Raw genomic sequence first — 10,387 nt, forward strand, 5'->3', positions numbered from 1 at the left:
TATTGGATAAGATTCCTTTTAATAATTTTGCGAACTTCGGCATCTGGTGCAGTGCATCTAACAATGGTACTTCAACGTAAATCTCTTTGACTTTTTTCAGAAACCGATGGAACTCTTCATCCCTTTGGGATGCTATAAGCTTCTGAGGAAAAGGAATCGTGCGATTTTGTGGGGTAGTCTGAAGAGCTTCTTAAATTTTTTTAGTAACTACTTCTCCATCCTTATTTTGTGTCTGATTGGCCATTAGGGGAGTGGGTTCCTTTTCTGAGTCAAGCTCCATCTGAGTCATGATTTAGGGGTTTCCCACAGTGCGTCTGCTTCGTAGCTCAATGCAATTGCAATGTTCCACCGGATTTAAATCTGGTTTCCCTGGGAATGTACCCTGCACTCTCGAGACGGACTGAGCTATCTAGGCTATCTGGCTGTCTTGCATCTTCTATTGTTTTTCTGAGTTCTCCAGCCTCTGAGTCAGTTGTTTGATCTCACTCCTCATCTCCTTTTGTTCCGAGAGAGCTTCCTCAAGCATCTTTTCAATCCTAGACAGCTGCATTGGTTGCTGCTATTGATGAGTCTGCTATCCAGGTTGGTAGGTCTGATGTGTTGGCCCTTGGTCCTGATTATTTCGGTATGAAAAGTTAGGGTTGTTCCTCTATCCAGGGTTGTATGTGTTGGAGTACGGATTGTTTTTCCTCTGATTGTAGCCTGTTATTGCATCTCATTGCTTAAGCTGGTTTATCTGTGCCTGCATTGGCCTAAGGGAGCAAGTGTCTGAAGCGTGGTCCGTACTTCCGCAGATGTCGCAAGCACAAACTATTGCATTAGCTGTGTTGCTACCCATGGCTTCAAATTTCCTAGTCAGGGCGTCCAGCTTTGCAGACATGAGTGTGAATGCATCCACCTCGAAATTCCCTGATGCCTTCATCTGATTTCCTGAAAAAGCACCGCTAGATCTTTCAGATGCCCATTAATGGTGGTTTTGTGCCACATTCTCTATTATCTCTTCAGCTTCATCAAGGCTTTTGTTCATCAGTGCTCCTCCTGCCGTAGAGTCCAATAATACCTTCGTGTGATAATTTATTCCATTGTAGAAGATGTGTAGAACCAGCCACTTCTCAAGGCCATGATGGGGGCACTGTCTCAGCATGCTCTTGAACCGGTCCCCGGCTTCAAATAGGGATTCTGAGTCTATCTGCTTGAAGCTGGAAATCAGGTTCCTCATGTGGGCAGTCTTGCTTGGGGGGTAGAATTTGTCTAAGAATTTCTGCTCACATTGCTCCCAAGACGATATGCTATCTGCTGGTAGAGAATTCAGCTACTGCTTTTGTAACGCCCGCCCCTCCTGCTAGTGGAGGCGGGGTTACTTTCTACATACATAGCATACGTACATGAATTTCAACAACAGCGGAAGTAATCATTTTTTTTCTTTTACTTTCATTTAAATCACAACTAATCATACAAGCATGCTTAGCATAGTTATGAACTTAAAGAGTCATAATATCCATTTCTAACATAAGCATAAGTAAAGTGATCATGCAAGTCATCAACATAAATTAAGCATAGTTCATATCAATCCTAAATCAACGCAAGCAGGTCTTTCTTTCTTAGCCAAGCCACCACCACACACATCTCCTGCCCCTCCTGCTGCTCCTTTAGTTTATCCATCCTTTACCTTTATCTGTGGTACAAGGAAAGTAACTATAAGCACACAAGGCTTAGTGAGATTCTTTCCTACTCACAAAAATAACACATGTCATAGCAAAATCATACAACATATAGCATGGACACATAAAACATCTAAACATCATATCATGCAAGAGTTTCATATTACATTTTAACATAGCATAAAAGAGAACATCATATCATACCATATCATAGCATAAAAGAACATCATGTCATATCATATCATAACATAAAAGAAACATCATGTCATATCATATCCTAACATAATTGAAAGCATCATGTCATATCATATCATAACATAAAAGTAAGCATCATGACATATCATATCATAGCATAAAGAACATCATATCATAGCATAAGGAGAAACATCATATCATATCATAAACATAGATGCAAGATGTCCTTTTAAACATGGGTAATATCATGTGCAAGATGCTTTTTAAAAAAAACATATCATATAAAACTTGAACATAATATCATCATGAGGGCCCGGCTTGTACCACATACATACATAAATGCGAGCAATCCCTAGGGCAGGGAAGCTAGCCCCGAACCTACTAGAGAACTAGGTCCGTACTACGACCATCGACCTAGGGGCATACTAAGGAGCTCATCCCTTTTTACTAGACCCGTTCATAGTCCGTCGGCCTAGGGGCGCTTATGGAGCCCTCCCTTGGTACAAGTCATACAAAGTAAAATAACATGTCATATAATCATAGTATATCATGTTCATGTCATTCATAGCATATAATATTCATGTCATTCATAACTTAACTTAGCATGAAGAGTGCTCTTAGTCCCACTTGATAGGGAAGCAACTCTTAGGCCTTTCACTTAGCATATCATAAAGAGTGCTCTTAGTCCCAACAAATAGGGAAGCAACTCTTAGGCCTTTCACTTAGCATATCATAAACATACATACTTGAGCATATAGCACATCATAGGAGACATTTTAAATGCATGATTCATAAGCATACATAAATGAGCATATATCATATCATGGGAACATAATCATACATGGAACATAAGTTAACATCTCCTAATTCATATCATGGCATGTGAAGCACATAAAGAGTCATAATTGGGTCTCAATCATCAACCTATCATAGGTGGCCGAAACATGCAAGGGATCACCTAGGTTGAAAGTAACATACAAGCATATGAACCCTAAACCAATTTCATGACATTTATCATAAGGAACATTATGAGCATATTTAGTTTAGGTTCTAAGCTTCCTAGGTCTACAAATCATGTTGTGGCCGAAACATGCAAAGCCTAAACCTAGGTTACAAATAGCATATAAACATGTGAACCCTAAACCAATTTCATATCATTTATCATAAGGAACATCATGAACATATTTATTTTAGGTTCTAAGCTTCCTAGGTCTACAAATCATGATGTGGCCGAAAGTCATGAAGTGTGAAACTAAGTTCTAAACCAAAGACAAGCATAAGAATATCATGTTAACTTCATATCATATCATAGGGAAAAACATGAGCATGTTAGGGTTGAGTTTAAGCTTGCCTAGCCCTTTTTAATCCTATCTTGGCCAAAAGTTCAAAGCATGAGTACCTAGTTCTAATCAACATGAAATCATAAGTACATCAAGTTATCTTCATACCATATCATGAGGAAGATCATAAGTAAGTTGGATTTGTGTTTAAGTTTTCCTAGGCTTTTAAACTTGTCATGGCCGAAACCCTAAGGTGGGGTTCATCTAATTCTAAGTAACATACAAGCATGAAACACCAAGGAAACATTCATATCATGTCATAAGAAAGATCATAAACATGTTAGATTTGAGTTTAAGCTTTCCTAGGCTTTTAGTCTCCTCATAGCCGAAACCCTAAGGTGGAGTTCATCTAATTCTAAGTAATATACAAGCATGAAACACCAAGGAAATATTCATATCATGTCATAAGAAAGATCATAAACATGTTAGATTTGAGTTTAAGCTTTCCTAGGCATTTAGTCTCCTCATGGCCGAAACCCTAAGGTGGGGTTCATCTAATTCTAAGTAACATACAAGCATGAAACACCAAGGAAATATTCATATCATGTCATAAGAAAGATCATAAACATGTTAGATTTGAGTTTAAACTTTCCTAGGCTTTTAAACTTGGCATGGCCGAAAGTTGCAAGAACCTTCCTAGGTTTTTAAGCCATTTAAATTTATGGAAAACCATGAGCTACTTGTACCACAGGTGAGGGAATACTCACATCCTTTCGCTTGTGGTTCCTAAAGAAAATGATACCCTTGTGAGGAGGAAGAAGAGAGCTTCTCCTTCTAGCACTCCCTTTTTCTTCTCTTACTTGGAAGGGGTAGATCTTGAAGGCTCCTTCTTGTGGATTTCGGAATTAGGAGAGGGAGAGCTTTAGGTTTCGGCAATGGTGAGGAAGAGGAAAAGAAGGAAGAAAAATGAAATCCCTTTCTTTCTTTCCTCCTTATGCTAAGTGGGAGGAAGAAGCAAAGATGAACTTTGCCTTCCCTTTTCTCCTTAACTCATTTATATTTTTCCCTAATGAGAAAAATGCCCCCATTCATCCCCTTAATTCTTCTAATCCCATCTCCTCCTTCATCCTCACGAAAATGAAAGGAAGAAAGAAGGGAAAGACAATTTGTCTTTTGCTTGTTCTTTTCTTAATCAAGAGAAGGAGGAAGAAAGCTACTTGATATTTTCTTGTTTCCTTCTCTTAACCATACTCTTACTTTATCTAAAATTTCCATCCCCCTTTCAACAATAATTCATGATGGCCTATTGGTCATTCCATAACTCCTAAAGTTTGCCATTTAATTAAAATGTTCAAGGTTCAATCCTTGACCTCACCTTTTTTTTTTTTATATATCTTTTTGGTTCTATCTCCCTTTTTCTTCTACAAAAAGGATACTCACATATATATAACTACTAGATTTCGTGGGTGTTACAGCTTGGCCCTGTCTTTCAGAGAAAATCTAAAAAGAAGCAGTCTCACCGATTCTGGAGGAACCTCATTCACCTTCATCGTGCCACAGATTTCATAAAACATCTCTAGAAGATGATTCGGGTCTTCGTGTGGTCCTCCTCCGAATTAATTTTGCTGGACCATATGGATTACTGCGGGCATGATCTCAAAGTTGTCAGCATCGATGGGTGGTCGGGTGATATTGGATCGGACACCTCATGCACACGGTGTCGCATAATCTTTCAACAGTTTATCGGCCATTCCTGAGGATTCTTTTGCTGCTTGGAAAGCTTTCAGTAAATTCCTTCTCCTCAGAAAGGTCCTGTCAATCTCTGGATCAAATGGTAGCAGCTGTCTGGAAAGGTTAGCTCTACGCATGCAAAAGAAAAGAGAACAAGATAGAAAATATGACAGCAAAAAAATAGAAAAAATGAATGCAGTAGGGAAGAAGAGTGAAAATATTTTATTATTAGTAGATTTTTTTTTAATGCAGAGAATAAAGAAAACAAAGCCTAGTCTAATCTAATATGACTTAGCTAGTGTTATGGACGCAGCCTCTAATAATGACGTCAAAAACTTGTTACGCTTCCGCAAGTGCACGCGGATTCGTCGTCAGTAATAAAAATATCGATCCCACAGGAACTGGTTATAAACACTAGCAATCGCTCACTTATGGTTAGTTAGACTACCAATGGTCTTGAACTGGCTGGGGAAAAGGAAAGGTCGAGGGAGAGAGTCGAGAGTCCTAAGGTCAAAATATTCACTTGGTGATGAGGAGTTCTAGGGGGTCAGTTTCGTCGTGGTAGTATTGATGTGTCTCGGTTTATCTTACTCTCGCTGTCCTTATTCATGCTATTACTGGAAGCTAAGCGAGTATTCTTAAGCACCAGAATAGGGTAATGCCCTAAGAAGTCCTGTCACAATTTATCCCTGTCACTAGGGCACCTCGGCAAATCTTGAGGACATGACTCTAACTAGTAAATCAAGAATAGTGAATAAAGCTAAGCCTGGTCTCTCGCTCCCTTGGGGAGAATCTGCCTTCCTCTCAAGGAGCTATCCTAGATGTCCGTGAACGGGTTACCCTTGTCACTAGGGCCCCTCGGGTATACAATCTAGAGGTAATCCTCTACGAGGCTGACAAGTTCTTCACAATCAAAAATAAGCAATTAGTAATTGAAACAAAGCATGAAAGTTCATCCAACAAGTATAAACACAATACGAGTTTTACATCAATCTGTACCACGACTACTCCCTAATCCCAAAATAAGGGATCTACTCCATGAATGCTAGAGAGATATCCGAAAACATAGTATAGACAAACATACAATTCTCAGTAAGTTTGAGGGAATATGCTAATTGGATGTCGAAGAGTGGCCTTCGGATCCAACTCTCTGCTTCTAGAGTTGATGTGGTGGTGGAAGTTCGCTAAACGACGGTCCAAAGCGGCGTAGAATTGCTCCAAGATCTTTTTCTCCCTGACATCTCGCCTCCTCCTTGGCAAAAAGGGGTAATACCCTTTTATAGCCTAGGTCTTGGCCGCGACGGCACGACCGTGTATGGGTGGCACGGCCGTGCCCTTCTCCGGTTCTAGTGTGGCTACACGGCCGTGCAGGGTCGCACGGCCGTGTAGCTCCTGGGCTTTGTCTCCTGGGGCACGGTCGTGCAAGGGTGCACGGTCGTGTACTCTTCCTCTCCTGTTTGGCCACACGGCCGTGGAAGGTTGCACGGTCGTGTTGTCTGGTTGGTTTTGGTACATCAATGCTCTCTGTTCAAGCTCCGAAAATCTTCCCTGTCAACATAAAATCAAACAAAGAGCAGATATCCGAACAAAACAATAGATATGATGAATTCAAGATAAAAGATGCAATCATGTGAAGAATATATGCGCATAAGTCAAGCGAATGTGCACTAAAACATGCGTAAAAGATCATAATATTTGCGCACATCACTTAACTTATATGCGGAGACCTTCGAAAAGCTAAATGCAAATTTTCAGGAGGTCACTATACAGAAGATCCCCCCAATCGAACAATTAGATAGCAGATGAATTGGCTTAATTAGCTAGTTCCTTATCATCGATCGGGATCAACCAACCAATCGAACAGGTTTCATTGGTGGTGCATGTTAATCGGATGGAGGGTGTGGTCTTTTCAAGCGACTAGAGATCGTTTCTGATTGAATTCCTTCGATCGGGGAGCACCTTGGTTGGCCAGGAGGCATCACGACTATTAAAGAAAAGGGTCGGGGAGCTTCAACCTAATCGGAGACCAGCTTTATAAGAGATCTTTCTCAAGGCTGTTGCTTAGATGTGTGGGCCTAGAGGACATGGAGTATATACTCTAAGAAGTACATCTTGGCTCCTGTGAAAGCCATTCGGGCGGTTGTTCATTGGCTTGAAAGATTCTCTTGGCCGGATATTTTTTGCCAACACTCCAAGAGGATGCCGCTCAGATAGTATCCACATGCCTATCCTGCCAACGGTATCACAACATCCTATACCGACCGACAGAGTAGATGAAGGCATTCACGGTATCTTGGTCATTTGATCAATGGAGCATGGACATCGTAGGACAATTTCCCATGGCAACTGGTCAGCGGAGGTTCCTGCTCATCGTGGTGGACTACTTCTCAAAGTGGGTAGAGGTTTAGCCACTGGCAAAAATAAGTGAACATATGGTCATCAAATTCATTTGGTAGAACATCTTGTGCTGGTTTGGTATCCCTCACTGGCTTGTCTCGAATAACTAGAAGCAGTTCGCGAGTTGGAAAGTCAGGGAGTGGTGCGAAGGCTATGACATCTCGCAGGCCTTCACCTCAGTAGCCTACCCCCAAAGCAATAGCCAGGCATAAGTCACAAACCAAGAGATCCTTAAAGGCTTACGAGTTCGACTTGACCACGCCGGGGGCAGCTAGGTTGACAAGCTCCCGAGTGTCTTGTGGGCACTTCGCACGACTCCAAAAGAGGTGACCGACTTAACACCATTCCAACTGGTGTATGGAGCAGAAGTGGTGATCCCCGTAGATGTTGGAGTAGAATCTGATTGGGTGCAACTCTACGATGAAGGAAACACCGAGCGGGGGTTAATAGAGCTCGACTTGGTGGATGAAGCGGGGGATAAAGCTGTCGTTCGGCTAATGGTATACCGACAGCGGATGAGGCAAAATTATAACCGATGTGTAATCCCGAGGTCTCTCTAGGTCGGCGACCTGGTCTAGCAGAGAATCAAGCCAGTTAAGGACATCACCAAGATCGAGGCACCATGGGTGGGACCTTACAAGGTCATATAGAAATTCCGCTCGGGGGCCTACTACTTGGAGGACGAAAATGGAAGATGACTCGAGTGACCATGGAGCGCGAATCATCTACAATCCTATAGGCTTGGGTGAGGTGCACGAGCAAATATAAATGTACTTATGTATATGCCTTCTGGATGCATGATAAACATGAATAAAAACTAAAGTTTTCCAGACTCTTGAGTCGATCGACCAAGTTAAAAGTCGAGCGGCGACTATAAACCCTAGTCTGCATCAACTGTCGAGCGACAACCTTAAAACCTTGTCTCCAACAGTGGTCAAGCAATAACCTTAAACCCTTGTCTCCATCAACGTTCAAGCGATGACCTTAAACCCTTGTCTCCATCAACGGTCGAGCGGCGACCTTAAACCCTTATCTCCATCAGCGATCGAGCGGCGACCTTAAACCCTTGTCTCTATCAGCGGTCGAGTGACGACCTTAAACCCTTGTCTTCATCAGCGGTCGAGCGGCGACGTTAACCCATTATTTGCAACAATGGTCGAGCAGCGATCTTAAACTCAGACCTACGATGAAACAGTATTAGCGAAAATGGAAGACCAGGAAAACATACCACTTAAAGGCTTTAAAGGCTTAAGTTTTCAAAATAAAGTTGTCATTCAGCAATCAAAAATTTATCGATCAGCTGTGGCTGCTCGTCACCGATTGGAGGATCATGAAGCCACACTTGTGACGTATATACAACTCGCACTTTCGCTCAAGTTTGAACGACAACGTGTGAATGACTAAAATGCAAGTCGTATCGAAAAATGTCGGACGGTAATAAACGAACGAACAAGACAAGTTCATCGGATGGAAGATCATTCATTAATACTTGCATAAAACCTACAAAGGGCAATACAAAATAAATTAGCATTCGCTCGAGCAAGCTCACTCCAGATAATCCAAAGCATCGTCGGGCAGTGACTCAGTCTCCTTGTCCCGGCTGATAACCTTGCTTGTCAAAGTGGTTCAGATGTAGTCACCTTCCTTGAGTTAGTCGATCATCCCGTCGATCACAAGGTTGAACAGACAGAGTGTCCGATCGGTGACCTTGTCATTAAAAGCATCCGAGCAGATGTAGGCTTGCATCATGAGCTCGAACCTACTTAACTCGGCCTCTTGATATGTTGCTAAGGTCGATCGGGAGGCTTCCAGTTCTTCCTTTAATGCTGCCAGCTCCTCATCCTTCGCAGCAAGCTGGGTTTTCGTGATATTCTACTCAGCCAATCATCCTTCCCATTCTGCCTTCAGCGCGGCCTCAGCTTCCTTCAGGTTCTGGACTAACACCCGAAACTCTTTATTTTTTATCTCCAAATCTTCAATGGTCCGAGCTTCTTGGTGTTGGCCGAGTGGATTTTTTATTCGAAGGTGCTGGCCTATTTATTGAGCTGAGCTAATTGTGTGGTCTATTTAACGTGTTTTCCCTTCTCCACCTCCAGCTGCTCAGAGCCCTTACTTAGATCGGCTCTTAATTGAGCCATCTCTGCGCTGATTAGCTCCAACTACGCCTAAGAAGCCACTTCCCGGCCGCTCAGGGCGTGCAGCTATTTGACTTTTTGCTCCAAAAATGCGAGCCTTTGGCACATGGTCAAGCTCTCGACCCAATACTACGAGGGAACAAGATTTATTAGGACCGACCGACGATAAAATAGGAGCATACAAAATACTTATGCTAGTGGACATCTGGGTATGATTGTCGGCGAGCGCCCTTGGAGGCATGACCATAGCGCGGGCCCGAGCATCGATCCATATCTGTATGAGTGGCCCCTGGATGATTATCTAGTGCTCGGGAACCCGGGATTTGACGTTGTCGGAGTCGTGCCACTAGTCTATCGGAAGATTGATTACCGTCGTTATGTGGCGTCGGCCACTTGGAGCAGACGGGGTTGAAGTTGCTCTGCCAGCTGACTGCGATGTAGACACTAGTCTGATGCAAGACTTCTGGGCCTTTGGTAGAGTTGGAGGCGGTATGAAAGCCACGGCGGCACGCGGATTGTTTCTTATGGCAACCCGAACTATCATGCCCCAAGTAGTGCCTACCAGAAGAAATTTCGGCTACATCTCCCTTGTATGGGTGACAATATGAAACTCCTACTACAAGCCCTCAGGGACACATATACCTCGACCAACATGGTCGGAACAATAACAATAAACATAACTAAACAACCACGCAGTTTATATATTTCAGCCTCTGGCTGACACAACCACGCAGTTTATATTTGAAAACCACCTACTCCACTACTACAACAGAAAAGGCAAAACACAACAGAGAAACCAACACAGTGGAAAAAGAAGTGTAGTAGACCAAAAACTCGATAAAACTCCTCGAGTACAAACATACAAATCACACACATATATATGAAATGTAACAAGGAACCAAAAGACTAAAGAGTAGAAAACCGTCGTGAAGCAAAGTGGTGGGGGACTAGCGATTGCAACCTCCTGACAACATCAACCTAAAATGGT

General features: G+C 42.5%; 1 non-coding gene across 1 annotated transcript; it reads left to right on the forward strand.

Moving 5' to 3' along the window:
- The first annotated feature begins 1,115 nt into the window (after window positions 1-1,115).
- On the forward strand, window positions 1,116-1,221 carry LOC121993395. The gene has a single exon (XR_006115245.1). It is a non-coding gene; the product is annotated as a small nucleolar RNA R71 (small nucleolar RNA).
- The last annotated feature ends 9,166 nt before the right edge of the window (window positions 1,222-10,387 follow it).

Source organism: Zingiber officinale, chromosome 6B (assembly GCF_018446385.1).
Source record: "Zingiber officinale cultivar Zhangliang chromosome 6B, Zo_v1.1, whole genome shotgun sequence".
NCBI lineage: Eukaryota > Viridiplantae > Streptophyta > Magnoliopsida > Zingiberales > Zingiberaceae > Zingiber > Zingiber officinale.